Source organism: Oryctolagus cuniculus, chromosome 7 (genome assembly GCF_964237555.1).
Source record: "Oryctolagus cuniculus chromosome 7, mOryCun1.1, whole genome shotgun sequence".
Classification (NCBI taxonomy): domain Eukaryota; kingdom Metazoa; phylum Chordata; class Mammalia; order Lagomorpha; family Leporidae; genus Oryctolagus; species Oryctolagus cuniculus.
This window is the reverse complement of record NC_091438.1, coordinates 84,419,439-84,436,562: the sequence shown is the minus strand read 5'-3', so window position 1 is coordinate 84,436,562 and position 17,124 is coordinate 84,419,439. Positions and strand designations below refer to the sequence as shown.

General features: G+C 39.8%; 1 long non-coding RNA gene across 1 annotated transcript in view; it reads right to left on the bottom strand.

The window, feature by feature from the left end:
* Positions 1-15,694, bottom strand: part of LOC138850620 (uncharacterized) — a 94,733-nt gene extending 79,039 nt beyond the window's left edge. The window contains exon 1 of the long non-coding RNA XR_011390598.1: positions 14,989-15,694. This is a non-coding gene — a long non-coding RNA (uncharacterized lncRNA). The remainder of the gene's footprint in view (positions 1-14,988) is intronic.
* Positions 15,695-17,124: the final 1,430 nt, after the last annotated feature.

Sequence of the window (17,124 nt, the reverse complement as noted above, 5' to 3'; positions counted from 1 at the left end):
CAAATATTCTCAAACCATAAACTTGATTTAGGGAAATTACATGTTGCATACTGTGGGGAGCAACTCGGACTAGACTGAGTTACTAGAATTAAGACTTATTCTATGCATCTGCTCTCCCACAATATGGCGCTGGGAGAGGAGAAAACAGCTTCTACGCAGCTGCCTCTTGCCAACTTGAGTGATGACCTCCAGGAGCTGATTCTGCTCCTGATTGGAGGAGAGCAGCGTACTCGGCGTGTGGGCAGCTGAGTTAGGATTGGCGGAGGAGGACTATAAAGGAGGAGAGAGACAGCATGTACCAGGAACATCTAAGAGGAACATCTAAGGGAACACCTGTGCAGCCCCCGTGCAGCCCCCGAGAGAGCCGGCCGGCGGTGTGCCGCTCCCCCGCGGAAGTGGGGAATGTGGCAGGGGGAACCGCCCTTCCACGGAGGTGGAAGGGTTGGTAGCCAACCCGGGAAGAACCAGCAGCAAACCCGGGGAGGGCCGAGCAGACAAAAGAACAGTGCAGGGTCTTGTGTTGTTCCCCCATGAAGACGGGGAGCGACACATACATATCCCTTTATTTAGCTTGCACACATAAAGAAGCCTACTATATAGCAAAAGTGGGGGAAATAGTCTATGACATGAGTCTAACCAAAATGAATGTATACTTACCTTTGTCTGCAATGGAACCTGCAAATGCTTGAGCAACTTATAATTTAAGCTGTACTATTAGGAGTATTTATCTTGTAAAAGTGTAAAATGGAGACTGAAATGGAGATATAATTTTGGAGGCTATTAAAGGAATCTACCCCAGAGGTAATGAATTAATATTGATAAATGATAAGTAGTAATAGGTATGGAAAGAAGACAGTGAATCTCATTGACCTCTCTACCTCTTTTACTATCAAATCCTAGTACCAAATTTACTTTAAAGATACTAAGTATCATGGGCGGAGCCAAGATGGCGGAATAGTGAGGGCGCGCACCGATAGTCCGGGAAAATTTAGTTTAATAAAAGGGGAGTTACGGTAGCCGCAGAAAATAGAACCAAAAAAAAAAAATTGCAGGGGAAACCCTTCTGGATGCAGCAGCCATGAATCGGAGGACCTACTGGGAGAACAAGGTCACCCACCGCGCGGAAGCCAAGTCGCGGGACCGAGCCGCAGAAGCCCCAGGGTCAGCGCGCCAGTGCTCCAAGGGGAGTGCATGCCACACAGACAACAGCAGGGAGACTTGGGATGCTCAGGGCTCCGAGTCCACACATCGGCGCTGGAAGGGGAGGTGAGCTCAATAACCCGAGACATTGGTGGGGAAACGGGGGTCAGAATCTAGAGGGGGTCCGGAAAGTGCAGCAAACTCACTACCGGAAAGAAGGAAAAAAAAAAGCTTCGGGGTTTCTCTTCCCCCTAACCTTGCAAAGGTTACAAGGCTGCAAGGCTTGAAGAATTCCCAAGAGACAAAGAGCAGGCCTCCTCTCTGGATTTACATATCAATGGGGGAGAGTTAAGGAAGTGAGTCACTACAATTCAGTAGCCTAGGCAACCCAGTGGGAGTCCAGAGGAGCCAAAGACTGGAAGCTAAATACCATCAATTCTGCACAGCCATGCCCTGCGGTGTTACTTACCCCCTGAATAAATAAAATAAATAAATAAATAAAAAGAGAGAGATTTACCACGCATAATCTGAGGGTGTCACCTTTGCACACCCTTAACCAGGAAGAACCAGGCAGAGCTCTCAGGCCGCACCCATCTCAAGCCTCCAAGGCTCCTCCAACAGCAGGCAGTCCACTTAACACGGACACAGTATAAAAAAAAAAAAAAGAAAAAAAAAACGCACAGTGACGCAAGAAGAATTAACTATGCCGAGTAACAAACACAGAAATAGAGGGAGCAAGATCAACGATGACACTATGATGCCTCCAAATAAGCAAAACACCCCAAGGCAAGAGTATGAAGATGATGAGATAGAAGAAATGCAAGATAACGGATTTCAAAAAATTTATGATAAGAACATTTAGAAGTTTTCAAAAGCAAATCCTTGAACTACAGAAATCCTTAATGGACAAGATTGAAAATCTCTCTCGTGAAAATGAAATTTTAAGGAAGAGTCAAAATGAAACTCAGAAACTAGTAGAACAGGAAAGTGTTATAGTGAAGAGAAATCAAAATGAAATGAAGAGCTCAATAGATCAAATGACAAACACATTAGAAAGCCTTAAAAACAGAATGGGTGAAGCAGAAGAGAGAATATCGGACTTAGAAGATAGAGCACAGGAAAACATACAGTCAAACCAAAGAAAAGAAGAGGAAATTAGAAACCTAAAAAATATTGTTGGGAATCTACAGGATACTATTAAAAAAAACCAACATTCGAGTTCTAGGAGTTCCTGAAGGCATGGAGAGAGAGAAAGGATTGGAAGGCCTTTTTAGTGAGATACTAGCAGAGAACTTTCCAGGTTTGGAGAAGGACAGAGATATCCTAGTACAGGAAGCTCATAGAACCCCCAATAAACATGACCAAAAGAGATCCTCACCACGACACGTGGTAATTAAACTTACCACAGTGAAACATAAAGAAAAGATCCTAAAATGTGCAAGAGAGAAACGTCAGATTACTCTCAGAGGATCTCCAATCAGACTCACAGCTGACTTCTCATCAGAAACCCTACAAGCTAGGAGGGAGTGGCGAGACATGCACAGGTGCTAAGAGAGAAAAATTGCCAACCCAGAATATTATATCCTGCCAAGCTCTCATTTGTGAATGAAGGTGAAATAAAGACCTTTCATAGCAAACAGAAATTGAAAGACTTTGTGGCCACTCGTCTGGCCCTGCAAAAGATACTTAAAGATGTGCTACACTCAGAAACACAGAAACACGGCCATCAATATGAAAGAAGGGAAAGGAAGAACACCTACCAGTAAAAGAGCATGGGAAGCTCAAAGCATATACTAGAAAATATCTCCGGGAAAATGGCAGGGCAAAGTCACTACGTATCAATAGTCACATTGAACATTAATGGTCTGAATTCTTCAGTTAAAAGACACCGTTTGGCTGACTGGCTCACAGAACACAACCCAACTATTTGTTGCCTACAAGAAACAAATCTCTCTAACAAAGAGGCATGCAGACTGAAAGTGAAAGGTTGGAAAAAGATATTCCATGCCAACAGAAACCAAAAAAAAGCAGGTGTAGCCATATTAATATCAGACAAATAAACTTTAATACAAAAACTGTTAAGAGAGACAAAGAGGGACACTATATAATGATTAAGGGTTCAATTCAACAGGAAGATGTAACTATTATAAATGGATATGCACCTAATTACAGGGCACCGGTCTATTTAAAAGATATGTTAAGGGACTTAAAGGGAGATTTAGATTCCAATACAATAGTACTGGGGGACTTCAATACTCCACTCTCAGAAATAGACAGATCGTTCGGACAGAAGATCAACAAGGAAACAGCAGATTTAATTGACACTATTGCCCAAATGGATCTAACAGATATCTACAGAACTTTCAACCCTACATCTACAGACTTCACATTCTTCTCAGCAGCGCATGGAACCTTCTCTAGGATTGATCACATACTAGGCCATAAAGCAAGTCTCAGCAAATTTAAAAGAATTAGAATCATACCATGCAGCTTCTCAGACCACAGCGGGATGAAGCTGGAAATTAGCAACTCAGGAAACCCCAGAAAGTATGCAAACACATGGAGACTGAACAACATGCTCCTGAATGAACACTGGGTCATTCAAGAAATCAAAAGAGAAATCAAAAACTTTCTGGAAGTAAATGAAGACAACAACACAACATATCAAAACTAATGGGATACAGCAAAAGCAGTATTGAGAGGCAAATTTATAGCAATAGGTGCCTATATCAAGAAATTGGAAAGGTACCAAATAAATGAGCTTTCAGCGCACCTCAAGGACCTAGAAAAACTGCAGCAAACCAAACCCAAATCTAGTAGGAGAAGAGAAATAATTAAAACCAGAGAAGAAATTAACAGGATTGAATCCAAAAAAACATTACAAAAAATCAGCCAAGCGAGAAGCTGGTTTTTTGAAAAAATAAACAAAATTGACACCCCATTGGCCCAACTAACTAAAAAAAGAAGAGAAAAGACCCAAATCAATAAAATCAGAGATGAAAAAGGAAACGTAACAACAGACACCACAGAAATAAAAAGAATCATCAGAAATTACTACAAGGACCTGTATGCCAGCAAACAGGAAAACCTATCAGAAATGGATAGATTCCTGGACACATGCAATCTACCAAAATTGAACCATGAAGACATCGAAAACCTAAATAGACCCATAACTGAAACAGAAATTGAAACAGTAATAAAGGCCCTCCCAACAAAGAAAAGCCCAGGACCAGATGGATTCACTGCTGAATTCTACCAGACATTTAAAGAAGAACTAATCCCATTTCTTCTCAAACTATTCAGAACAATCGAAAAAGAGGGAATCCTCCCAAATTCTTTCTATGAAGCCAGCATCACCTTAATCCCTAAGCCAGAGAAAGATGCAGCACTGAAAGAAAATTACAGACCAATATCCCTGATGAACATAGATGCAAAAATCCTCAATAAAATTCTCGCCAATAGAATACAACAACACATCAGGAAAATCATCCACCCAGACCAAGTGGGATTCATCCCTGGTATGCAGGGATGGTTCAACATTCGCAAATCAATCAATGTGATTCACCACATTAACAGACTGCAGAAGAAAAACCATATGGTTATCTCAATTGATGCAGAGAAAGCATTTGATAAAACACAACACCCTTTCATGATGAAAACTCTAAGCAAATTGGGTATAGAAGGAACATTCCTCAATATAATCAAAGCAATTTATAAAAAACCCACAGCCAGCATCCTATTGAATGGGGAAAAGTTGGAAGCATTTCCACTGAAATCTGGCACCAGGCAGGGATGCCCACTCTCACCACTGCTATTTAACATAGTTCTGGAAGTTTTAGCCAGAGCCATCAGACAAGAAAAAGAAATCAAAGGAATACAAATCAAGAAGGAAGAAGTCAAACTATCCCTCTTTGCAGACGATATGATTCTGTACTTAGAGGATCCAAAGAACTCTACTAAGAGACTATTGGAACTCATAGAGGAGTTTGGCAAAGTGGCAGGGTATAAAATCAATGCACAAAAATCAACAGCCTTTGTATACACAAGCAATGCCATGACTGAGAAAGAACTGCTAAGATCAATCCCATTCACAATAGCTACAAAAACAATCAAATACCTTGGAATAAACTTAACCAAGGAGGTTAAAGATCTCTACAATGAAAATTACAAAACCTTAAAGAAAGAAATAGAAGAGGATACCAAGAAATGGAAAAATCTTCCATGCTCATGGATTGGAAGAATCAACATCATCAAAATGTCCATTCTCCCAAAAGCAATTTATAGATTCAATGCAATACCAATCAAGATACCAAAGACATTCTTCGCAGATCTAGAAAAAATGATGCTGAAATTCATATGGAGGCACAAGAGACCTCGAATAGCTAAAGCAATCTTGTACAACAAAAACAAAGCCGGAGGCATCACAATACCAGACTTCAGGACATACTACAGGGCAGTTGTAATCAAAACAGCATGGTACTGGTACAGAAACAGATGGATAGACCAATGGAACAGAATTGAAACACCAGAAATCAATCCAAACATCTACAGCCAACTTATATTTGATCAAGGATCTAAAACTAATTCCTGGAGCAAGGACAGTCTATTCAATAAATGGTGCTGGGATAATTGGATTTCCACGTGCAGAAGCATGAAGCAAGACCCCTACCTTACACCTTACACAAAAATCCACTCAACGTGGATTAAAGACCTAAATCTACGTCCTGACACCATTAAGTTATTAGAGAACATTGGAGAAACCCTTCAAGATATTGGCACAGGCAAAGACTTTCTGGAAAAGACCCGGGAGGCACAGGCAGTCAAAGCCAAAATCAACTATTGGGATTGCATCAAATTGAGAAGTTTCTGTACTGCAAAAGAAAAAGTCAGGAGAGTGAAGAGACAACCGACAGAATGGGAAAAAATATTTGCAAACTATGCAACAGATAAAGGGTTAATAACCAGAATCTACAAAGAGATCAAGAAACTCCACAAAAACAAAACCAACAACCCACTTAAGAGATGGGCCAAGGACCTCAATAGACATTTTTCAAAAGAGCAAATCCAAATGGCCAACAGGCATATGAAAAAATGTTCAAGGTCACTAGCAATCAGGGAAATGCAAATCAAAAGCACAATGAGGTTTCACCTCACCCCGGTTAGAATGGCTCACATACAGAAATCTACCAACAACAGATGCTGGCGAGGATGTGGGGAAAAAGGGACACTAACCCACTGTTGGTGGGAATGCAAACTGGTCAAGCCACTATGGAAATCAGTCTGGAGATTCCTCAGAAACCTGAATATAACCCTACCGTTCGACCCAGCCATCCCACTCCTTGGAATTTACCCAAAGGAGTTTAAATTGATAAACAAAAAAGCGGTCTGCACCCTAATGTTTATTGCAGCACAATTCACAATAGCCAAGACCTGGAACCAATCTAAATGCCCATCAATGGTAGACTGGATAAAGAAATTATGGGATATGTATTCTTCAGAATACTATACCGCAGTAAGAAACAACGAAATCCAGTCATTTGCAACAAAATGGAGGAATCTGGAACACATCATGCTGAGTGAAGTAAGCCAGTCCCAAAGGGACAAATACCATATGTTCTCCCTGATCGGTGACAACTGACTGAACACCAAAAAGGAAACCTCCTGAAGTGAAATGGACACTATGAGAAATGGTGACTTGATCAGCATAGCCCTGACTGCTAATGGACAACTTAATACATTATCCCTCATAGTATTTTTTTTGTCTGTTCTACTTAATATGACTGGTTTAATTCTGTAATTATCACACAGTTATTCTTAAGTGTTGAAAATTAACTGAAATGTGATCCCTGTTAAACATAAAAGTGGGAATAAGAGAGGGAAGAGATGTATAATTTGGGGCATGCTCGGGCTGACTTGCCCCAATTGGTAGAGTTGGAAACATACCAGGGGATTCCAATTCAATCCCATCAAGGTGGCATGTGCCAATGCCATCTCACTATTCCAAGTGATCAATTTCAGTTCACAATTGATCATAATGAAAGGACTAAGAGTCAAAGGGAGCACATAAACAAGTCTAGTATCTGCTAACACTAACCAATAGAATAAATAAAAGGGAGAGTGATCCAACATGGGAAGTGAGATACTCAGCAGACTCATAGAATGGCGGATGTCCTAAATAGCACTCTGGCCTCAGAATCAGCCCTAAAGGCACTCGGATCTGGCTGAAAAGCCCATGAGAGTATTTCAGGCATGGAAAGCCAAGACACGCTGGCAAAAAGATCTCTGTGAGTGAGATCCCAGTGGAAAGAACAGGTCTTCAAAGAGGGAGGTGCCTTTCTCTGAAGGGAGGAGAGAACCTCCACTTTGACTATGACCGTGTCTAAACAAGATAAGAGTCGGAGAACTCAAGGGGCTTCCATAGCCTTGGAAACTCATGACTGGTGCATAGGGAGATTACTGATGCCATAAACAGGAGTGTCAATTTGTAAAGTCAACAACAGGAGTCACTGTGCACTTACTCCTCATGTAGGATCTCTGTCCTTAATGTGCTGTACACTGAGGCTTAATGCTATAACGAGTACTCAAACAGTATATTTCACTTTGTGTTTCTATGGGGGTGCAAACGATTGAAATCTTTACTTAATGTACACTAAACTGATCTTCTGTAAAAAAAAAAAAAAAAAGAAAAAAAAGAAATTATCAATTCCCAACTTGACTCTCACTGGGATTAAACATGACAAGAGGTCTGATCTGATTTCATCATCATTTAAAAAAAAAATCATCTATTATTTTTCACTTTATGTTTCTGTGTGGGAGCAAACTGTTGAAATCCTTACTTAAGGTATACTAAGCTGATCTTCTGTATATTAAGATAATCGAAAATGAATCTTGATGTGAATGGAAGGGGAGAGGGAGTGGGAAAGGGGAGGGTTGTGGGTGGGAGGGACGGTATGGGGGGGGAAGCCATTGTAACCCATGAGTCGTACTTTGGAAATTTATATTCATTAAATAAAAGATAAAAAAAAAAGATACTAAGTATCAGACATTTTAGTCCTAACTCTTAGCTCCGCAATGGAAATATTCTCATTAATTTTGAATGTAAACAGTCTAAGTAAATTTTAAGTCATCCAGGCATGAACTTCACACTGGTTTTTTTTTTGTATCTTCAACTACCATTACCGAAATATGAGTGATTCTTAACCTAGAATATTTATAAAATTAATATATTTTCTTTCATATATAGCAAAAATAATAAAAACAAGATTTATTGAGCTATAACTTATTATATGCCAATTATTATAGTGGGCACTTACCATATAAATTTTCTGTTTAGCTTTATTGCTTTAGTACTGCAAAGCAGACATAGTAATATAAGCCCACTTAACTGAAAAGAGAACTGAGGCTCAGAAATGTGAAATAATGTGTCCTACACAAAGACCAAAGCTAGTGATGCAGAGATGCAAACTGATGTATGACTAATTCCAAATCCTCTGCTCTTTCTTTACCACTGTAATCGCTTCCACTAAACATTATCTACCTAGCTATTCCATAAACAAATCTTGAGTTCCTGGTGGGTTTGATATTGACATTGATAGTTCTCATTGTTAAAATATATTTATTTTTTAGAAACATGAATTTATTTTTATAAATAAATATTTTTATAAATAACTGTGATAAGCTATGCTATATCTTAGAGTTTTTGGGAACAGTCACATAACTTCTTTAAATCCCAGTTTATAAAATGAAGTTAATAATGCTATTTAATGAGACCAGCACTGTGGCATAGTGGGTAAAGCTGCTGCCTGCAGTGTTGGCATTCCCATACAGGCACCAGCTTGAGTCCCAGCTGCTCAAATTCCAATCCAGTTTCCTGTTAATATGCCTAGGAGGGAAGTGGAGGATGGATCAAGTGCTGCTTGAGCCCTGTACCCATGTAGAAGACCCAGAGGAAACTCCTGACTGCTGGCTTCAGCCAAGCTCAGCCCTAGTCATTGCAGCCATTTGAACAGTGAACCAATGGATGGAAGATTTGCTCGCTCTCTCTCTTCCTCTCTCTCTCTCTCTCTGCCTCTGCTTCTGCCTCTCTGTAACTCTGTCTTTCCAATAAATAAATAAATTTTTAAAGTGCTAATGCTACTTATCTCATGTAATTATTTTATTAATTGAGGTACTTTTAATTAGTCATATATTAGTTGATATTAAATGAAATAAAACAAAGTGATTAGGAAAGTGTCTATCATGTAGTTGGTATTCAGAAAATATTAGCATTTTCTGCTCTATTTCATAAATACTTTATTGTTACTAGAGTTGAAGTCTTTGATGAGAAACCCCAAGTCTCTATAGCCTTTACAGCACAAAAGAATAACAACCTTGATAATCCGTTATATACAACCATGGATCACCCACAATCTGTTTCAAAGGTATCTACAAAAGTTTTATTTTTCTTCATTAAAGTAACAATATGAGAATCCTCTAACCGCTCAACACTGGATTCATACACAGGACTCCTAGTTTATACCAATTTTTTTTTAGGTTTGCCTGACACCTAGTGGAATGATTGTAGTCCTTCAAAAGACTTAAAATATGCATTTTTAAAAGTCTAATAACATTCCATTAAATAAAAGACTAATATCTAAGACAGATGTTCAAAATTAAAAAGCAAAATCAAGTATTAAATACTTCTAGATACCTTATTTCATTCATTCATTTGTCCAAAATACATAATGCCTACTATGTGCTGGGCATATATTATATGATCCTTGATCTTTCAGAGTTTATAGACTAGTAGGGATTAAGTTATTAAACAGATTATCATATAAATTAATGTAAGTATAAACTGTATTTAGAGCTATGAGGAACTTATAAGAGAATCCTTAAATATAGTAGGGAGTTTAGGAAGGGCCTTTCTGAGAAAGCAATTAATCAAGTTCTAAAGTCTCTGCCCTTGGTGGGGAACCCAGGCTAAGGACAGGAACTACTCAGTAGACATGAAATATGCACATGCATATGTCATTCTGGCTGCATAACCATGACTGGTTGAAGAGGAACAAAAATAATAAATGGCACTTTTGTCCTACCCAAGCCAGCAACCCTGGTGAATAGGCCAGATTCTTTAAAGGGGACTGACAAAGGCACAGGCAAGCTAAACATTAAATAGCTAGGATTTTAAAGATTAAATGTAGATCAAAAAAGGGAGGTTAAGATCATCAAGAGGATGAAAAGTCTGGGCTCAGGAGGTTCATAGAGCAATTAAGCCAAAGTAAATGGTGTAAGAGATTCAAGCTTAGCCTATAAAATATAATCCCAAGTAGTATTATCTACCAGATCCTCCAGGAAACCCACTTTCAGATACAGGCATATGCTGTTTAAACATGGGCAGGATGCCTTCAGCAGCTACTAATGGCAGTGCAGGATGGGGAGGCAGAAGGGAGGGCTAAAGTTAGATGCAGGTAGGAAGGGCCACTACTGTTGCTTGCTTAATCTTCCTCCCTCATGAGTGCCAGGTTGCATACCTCCTATGATGTACAGGACAAAGGGTCCCAGGGACACAAGAGACAGGGTAGAGGTGCAGGTAAGAACAACTGCTCCTCTTCAACCACCCCCTGTTATGAGCTCCAGGGCACTATGTTTCCACAGCCCAGGAACTTGAGGGACACTTCAAATGCACAGAGACAGAAACTTAGAAACAGCTTTGTTTCTCTCCTCTTGTCTCAGATGGGTAAAACCATTTGCAGCATGTACCTCTTTGGAGTGCATCATCAGGCACTGGGAATGTTTTAACTCTCAGATCTTAAAGAAAAAAGTAAAACTGTTTACTGTTTTAAAATGCCCATTTAGAAAACAACTAGCCCAAAGTCAGCCTACTTGCAGGCATGACATAAAGACCAAGCCTTTAATTACTCCAAGCCATCTATGATAGACGAAGTCTCTAAGGAGAATCCTTCCACCTTCCTATAAAGACTGAGATACCATGCTAGCGCTGTAGCACAGTAGGCTAAGCCTCTGCCTGCAGTGTTCACATCCCATATGGGTGCCAGTTTGTGTCCCGGCTGCTCCTTTTCTGATCCAGCTCTCTGCTTATCACCTGGGAAAACAGTGGAAGATAGCCCAAGTGCTTGGGCCTCTTCACCCCTGTGAGAGACCCAGCAAAAGCTCCTGGCTTCGGATCAGCCAGTTATTTTGGGAATAGCCTTGCTACTTGGGATGCTAATTCTTTTCACCTTATTGTTCACCTGCTTACCTCCACTAAGAGTACAGTGCCACAGCTAGACTTTAGTTGGCTTTAACCCTGTTGACTATATGTAACACAGTGAGGGCTTACAAACAGTCCCCTTATTTCCAGGCACAAGCCCATGACAGCCCCCTCTTACCTTCTTGTATGGCTTGTCTCTTCTTGTATAGAGGCTATCAAATACCAGATTGTTCTGCAGATGGAACTACAGGTGCAGGACTCCTACTGTGGAGCCCTGGAGAAACCTCTGGACAGGAATCTTCTGCTGTGTTCAGTGGCACCCCTCTGCTCCAGAACTATCATCATCCTTTCTCCCCAATGCAAATTAGGATTACCTCTTCAAAGTGGGTATTGACGGAGATAGACCCCAGCTAGGTAGACAGGGATCAGAGGAGTCCTCCCCCACAATCTGGAGATGAGTCTCAGAGGATCTGAGGAAAATCAAGCTGTCTGCTTCTGTGAAGGATGTTGTCATGTGCTAGTCCTTGTAATCAAGGCTTGTCTGTGCTGCTGTAACTGATCTAGGTAACAGGAATTTTATGTGTCTTGGGGGAAAGTTCCACATGTTTTCTGTTGTCTTTATTGAGTCTCAACTGGGACTTTTATCCAATTAATCAATCTCCTGGACCAATCAGGAGTGATTCCTTTTTACAACCTGTAAAAACCCCTTACAATAATCCCTTAACAGTGCCCTTCCTCAGAGACTCTTCTCAGCCCTTCTCGGAGCTTTTTCTTTCACTTTTACTTTCTTCCAATAAATTACGTCTGCTTTACACACTCTTCCTTGACCATGTTCCTCACTGTTTGTGGACATGAAACATGAATATGATGGTGAAAAAGAATTGTAATAACCACAGAATCTTGTAACAATTTTATTACAATGACATTATAATAGCCTAAAGGTCATGGCAGAGATGGATACATCATTCAGCCATGTTGGATATTTCCAGCTAGTGCTGGTTGCAGGTTCACAACACTGTGGAACTTGCAGTTTCCACTACTCAGAAAGAGGTGAGGGCTTGATGATATATGGAGGTGTGCTTGTATTGTGCATAGAAAAGGGGGCCTGGCCTATGCACAGGAAAGGAAACAAGTCTGGCTGGTGCACGGAAGGGGACCCATACAGGCCAACTGCAGCTGTTCCGTGGCAGCTCAGCTGTGGTGGTTGAAACATCAGTCTCCTGGAGATCTCAATCATTGACCCATGCTGCCTAACGGGTCAGCAAGGAGCTGTCAGACCCTAGCTCCTCCCCTAGCTACCTATGTTCCCACAACACTACGATTATTCTTCAGAAACCTGTTGTTGCTCTATGGATGATCTACTAGTTATTTCTTTGTAGGTCATCTATTTGCTATACATTATTCCTTTCTAGATTTTATCTTATTCTTTGCAGTACAACTTTACTATAATCTGCCTAGGGTGCACTTTTTATATATCCTGCCTTGACACTCCTGGTTCTTGATTTGAGAGTCTTCCAACAACTCAGAAATCATTAGCCATTCACTCATCAAATTTATCCCTCTCTCCTTTCTTACCTTACTTTCTGGAAATCTTGTTAGTATATTAACTTTTTCATTCTGAACTTTTTCTTAATCCATATTTTCATGCCCTATTTCCCCATGCTTCCTTCTGCATAATTTCCTCAGAACTATCTTGCATTTACTAGTCTCTCTTCATCTGTGACTAATATACAGTCCATTAAGTTGTTTACTTTAATGGCCATATTAAGTTTCTAGATGCTGTATTTTTTTAAATCTGCTCCTATTTTCAATCTTCCTTTGCTTCTCATTCTATATATCTCCTGTTCAAAATCTTATCTATTACATCCAAGCAAGTAATTCCAAAGTCTGTATGTTTAAGCAAGCATTCTTTTCCATTACCAATTGCCTGTGAGGCATTATGTTTCACAACATGTTTGTGTTGAGGCTTATCTGACTATTCAACCCAAACAATGTGTCCTGTCTATGACTTACCATAGTACTTATTTGCTCTATTCAATTAATACTGGGGGGTTAGAGATGGACATGTGGCACAGGAGGTTAAGCTGCTACTTGGGATGTCTACATCCCATATAGAGTGCCTGTTTGGGTCCCAGATCCTCTGCTTATGATCTAGCTTCCTACTAATGTGCCAGGGAAGGCAGCAGCTAATGGACCAAGTACTTGGGAGACCAAGATGGAGTTCCTGGCTCCCAGCTTCAATCCGGCCCAGTTAAATTACAGGCATTTAGAGAGTGAACCAGCAGATGAAAGATATTGCCCTACCCCCACGGTGTGTATTGTCCTTGTCTTTCTGTCCTTGTCACCCTGCCTTTCAAATAAAGCTTTTAAAAAAATCATACTTGGCAATACACAGTTAATACAGTATAGATTCTCTTCACATGTGAATAAAATTACATGACATCTGAGCAAATGGATCTTGTTTTGAGCTTCTTAGCAAGACCTCTAGGTATCATTAACTCCACCACAACCACTTGAATGCCTTCCAAACTAAGTTTCCTTAGATTCAAATTTCTGTACTGTTGATGTGTGGTTGTCCTTTGCAGAAGGGACCATATTGGTTGGTGTCCTCTGAGAAACTTAGCATAAGGGTTGCTCATCTTATTGGTAAACAAGTTATAAGGAATCCTTTTTGAAATTATCCTTGGGGCCAATGTTGTGGTGTAGCAGGTTAAACCACTGCCTTCAATGCCAGCATCCCATATGGGTACCAGTTCAAGCCCTAGCTGCTCCACTTCTGACCCAGCACCCTATTAATGGCCTGGGAAAACAACAGAGGATGACTCTAGTGCTTGGGCTTGTGCCACTCACATGGGAGACCTGCACAAAGCTCATGGCTTTGACCTGGCCCAGCCACAGTGGTTGCAGCCATTTGTGGAGTGAACCAGCAAATGGAAGATCTTCCTCTCTCTCTCTCTCTCTCTCGCTCTCTCGCTCTCTCTTTTTCTCTCTCCCTTTCTCTCTCTCTCTCTAACTCTTCCTTTCAAGTAAACAAATTTTTTAAAAGAAAAAAAAATAAAGCATACTTGAAAACCTAAGGGTTTAAACTCATTGCTTCATTTGATGATATTGTCTCCTTATTTCCACACCACAAAGTACCAGTAAATGATATGTACCTTTCAGTACAGGAAGCTTATTGTAGCATGAGTCCTATTAACCTAAATAAGAGCAATGTGGGCCAACCTGTTATTTTACTGCTCCCTTCAGTCCCCATCCAAAATCACAAGCTAATATCACCAACTGAAGTATAAAATAAAGCTATAATCAAGCTTTGATAGCAGAATGAGTATTCAGTCATCCCAGTGAAAACATGTCCATAAAGGCAAGATATTTCTGGAAATTCCTTGAAACTACAGTATTCATAGTACTTTTATTGGGATCAAAGGGTGTGGTGAACTAGATTATTCTTGGATCCTAAGGAGAATAGGGAAGAAATTACATCTTTTCTAGAGTTAAGAAAAGTGTTAGTTCATTGGCTGATATCTATGGCAAGTCATGAGGATTTTATCAAAGGCTAAGTTCTTTTGTTTCACATTTGAAATGTAACATTGATCTAACCATTATACCATTCTTTAAACACAAAATAGTACATAAAATTGATCGCATTTCTTACTTACACATATTGAGTGTGGGAGGGAGAAGATATTGGTGGGTTTTTTTTCTTCTTTTCTCTCTTTATGCAATGCATCCGTTCCTGTTACAAAACACTAAAGAAGAATTTAAGTTTATGGATTAAATATGAAAGCTCATCTTTATTTTCCCAGTCCCTTTCCTCTCCTAGTCGTTCTCTGTATCTACTGTCTGTATCAATGAGGATGTATGAAAAAATATATATACATAGTCTTTTATAATAAATAAATGGAATCACACAGCAAGTATTTTATATTGCTTTTTTCTCCTTAAAATATCATTTAGAGATTTTTTATTTTAGTCCATATTTGTCTCCCAAATTCTCTTAACAATTACATAGTTTTTCATATTGTGAATACATGATAAATCATAAAGCTAGTTCCTTATAATTAATATTTATTTCCAAATTTTTGGTATTAAAACAATGTTGAAAAAAATCCAATGTGGACGTTGGTTGGAGTCCTCACTGCTCCTCTTCTGATCCCGCTCCCTCCTAAAGCACCTGGAAAACCAGTGGAGGATGGCCCAAGTCCTTGGGCCCCTGCACCCACTTGGGAGACCCAGATGAAGATCCTGGCTGCTGTCTTCAGCCTGGCCCAGCCTTGGCCATTGTGACCATTTGGGGAGTGTCCAAGCAGATGTAAGATTATTTCTCTCTCTCTCTCTCTCTCTCTCTCTCTCTAACTCTGCCTTCCAAATAAATAAAATAAATCTTTAAAAATTCTTTTTATTTAAATGTTTACAATGTACTTGTAAGTACATAGCACATACATTATTTTTTACACAAGAGGACCCTGATGCTGTTCTGTGCCTCACTTTTTAAAAAATATATTAGAGAGCTTTTCACATCAGCATATACAGACACACATGTCCACTGAAGTTTATTGAGGCCTTATTCTCATGTTGTGTTTGTAATATGCTCATAAGTAAAGAATTCTGCAGCTCAATGAGAATGCATGGTAAACGTTTTATGCAAGCTGCCAATCATTTACACTGAACTGATGACAGAAGGAAAGGCAACCCAGAGTTCCTCTTTCTTTCAGTTCTTCCTTCTTCATCAGAAAGTCAAAAGTAGAGTATTAGTAGAACTCATACATATCAAGAAGTTAAATTGTTTTTGAGTTAGCTTTGTGCAGAGTTTCTACTATTTTGGTAAGAATGAAACAAGAAAATAAGAATGCATACTTGAGCTAAGAAAAAGACTGGAAACTGTTCAGGTGGCAGAAATGAAGAAGGAACTAGACACCAGAGCCTTGAGCACGGGTCATGATCTGGTCATGAGTGGCGAAAATTGGATGAGAAAGATGTTTGACTGTTTAAGCACATGTGGAATGCATAAAGAAAATGTAATAAATATACACAGTGGAACATTACTCAGCCTTAAAAAATGAAATCCTTTCAATTGTGACAACATGAATAAACTGGAGGACATTGTATTAAGTGAAATAAATCAGACACAAAAGACAAATGCTGCAAGATTTCACTTACATACAGACTCTAAGTAAGTTGAACTCATAGAATAAAAGAGTAGTATGGTAGTGATAGCGGCTGAGTGATGTTTGTCAAAGGATAATAAAATGTCAGGAGGAATCATTTTAAGAAATCTATTATAGTACAACATAGTAATGACAGTAGAGTAGATTTTAAGTGTTCTTAGCACAAAAACAGCAAGTTAATGCATGTGTTAATTAGCTCAATACAGTCATCTTGAAATATATATCATATAAAGTATCATTGTATATCATAAATATATACACATTTTATTTGTCAATTTAAAATAAATAATTTTTTTAAATTCCATATTGGGGGAAAGGGCTTTGATGCAGCAGTTAAGACACTGCCTGTGACACCTGCATCCCATATACAAGTGTCTGGGTTCGAGTCCTGCTCTGCTTCCAATTCCAGCTTCATGTTAATAGGCATCTTAAGAAGCAGCAGTGGGCCCGCGCTGCGGCTCACTAGGCTAATCCTCCGCCTTGTGGCGCCGGCACACCGGGTTCTAGTGCCGGTCGGGGCACCGGATTCTGTCCCGGTTGCCCCTCTTCCAGGCCAGCTCTCTGCTGTGGCCAGGGAGTACAGTGGAAGATGGCTCAAGTGCTTGGGCCCTGCACCCCATGGGAGAC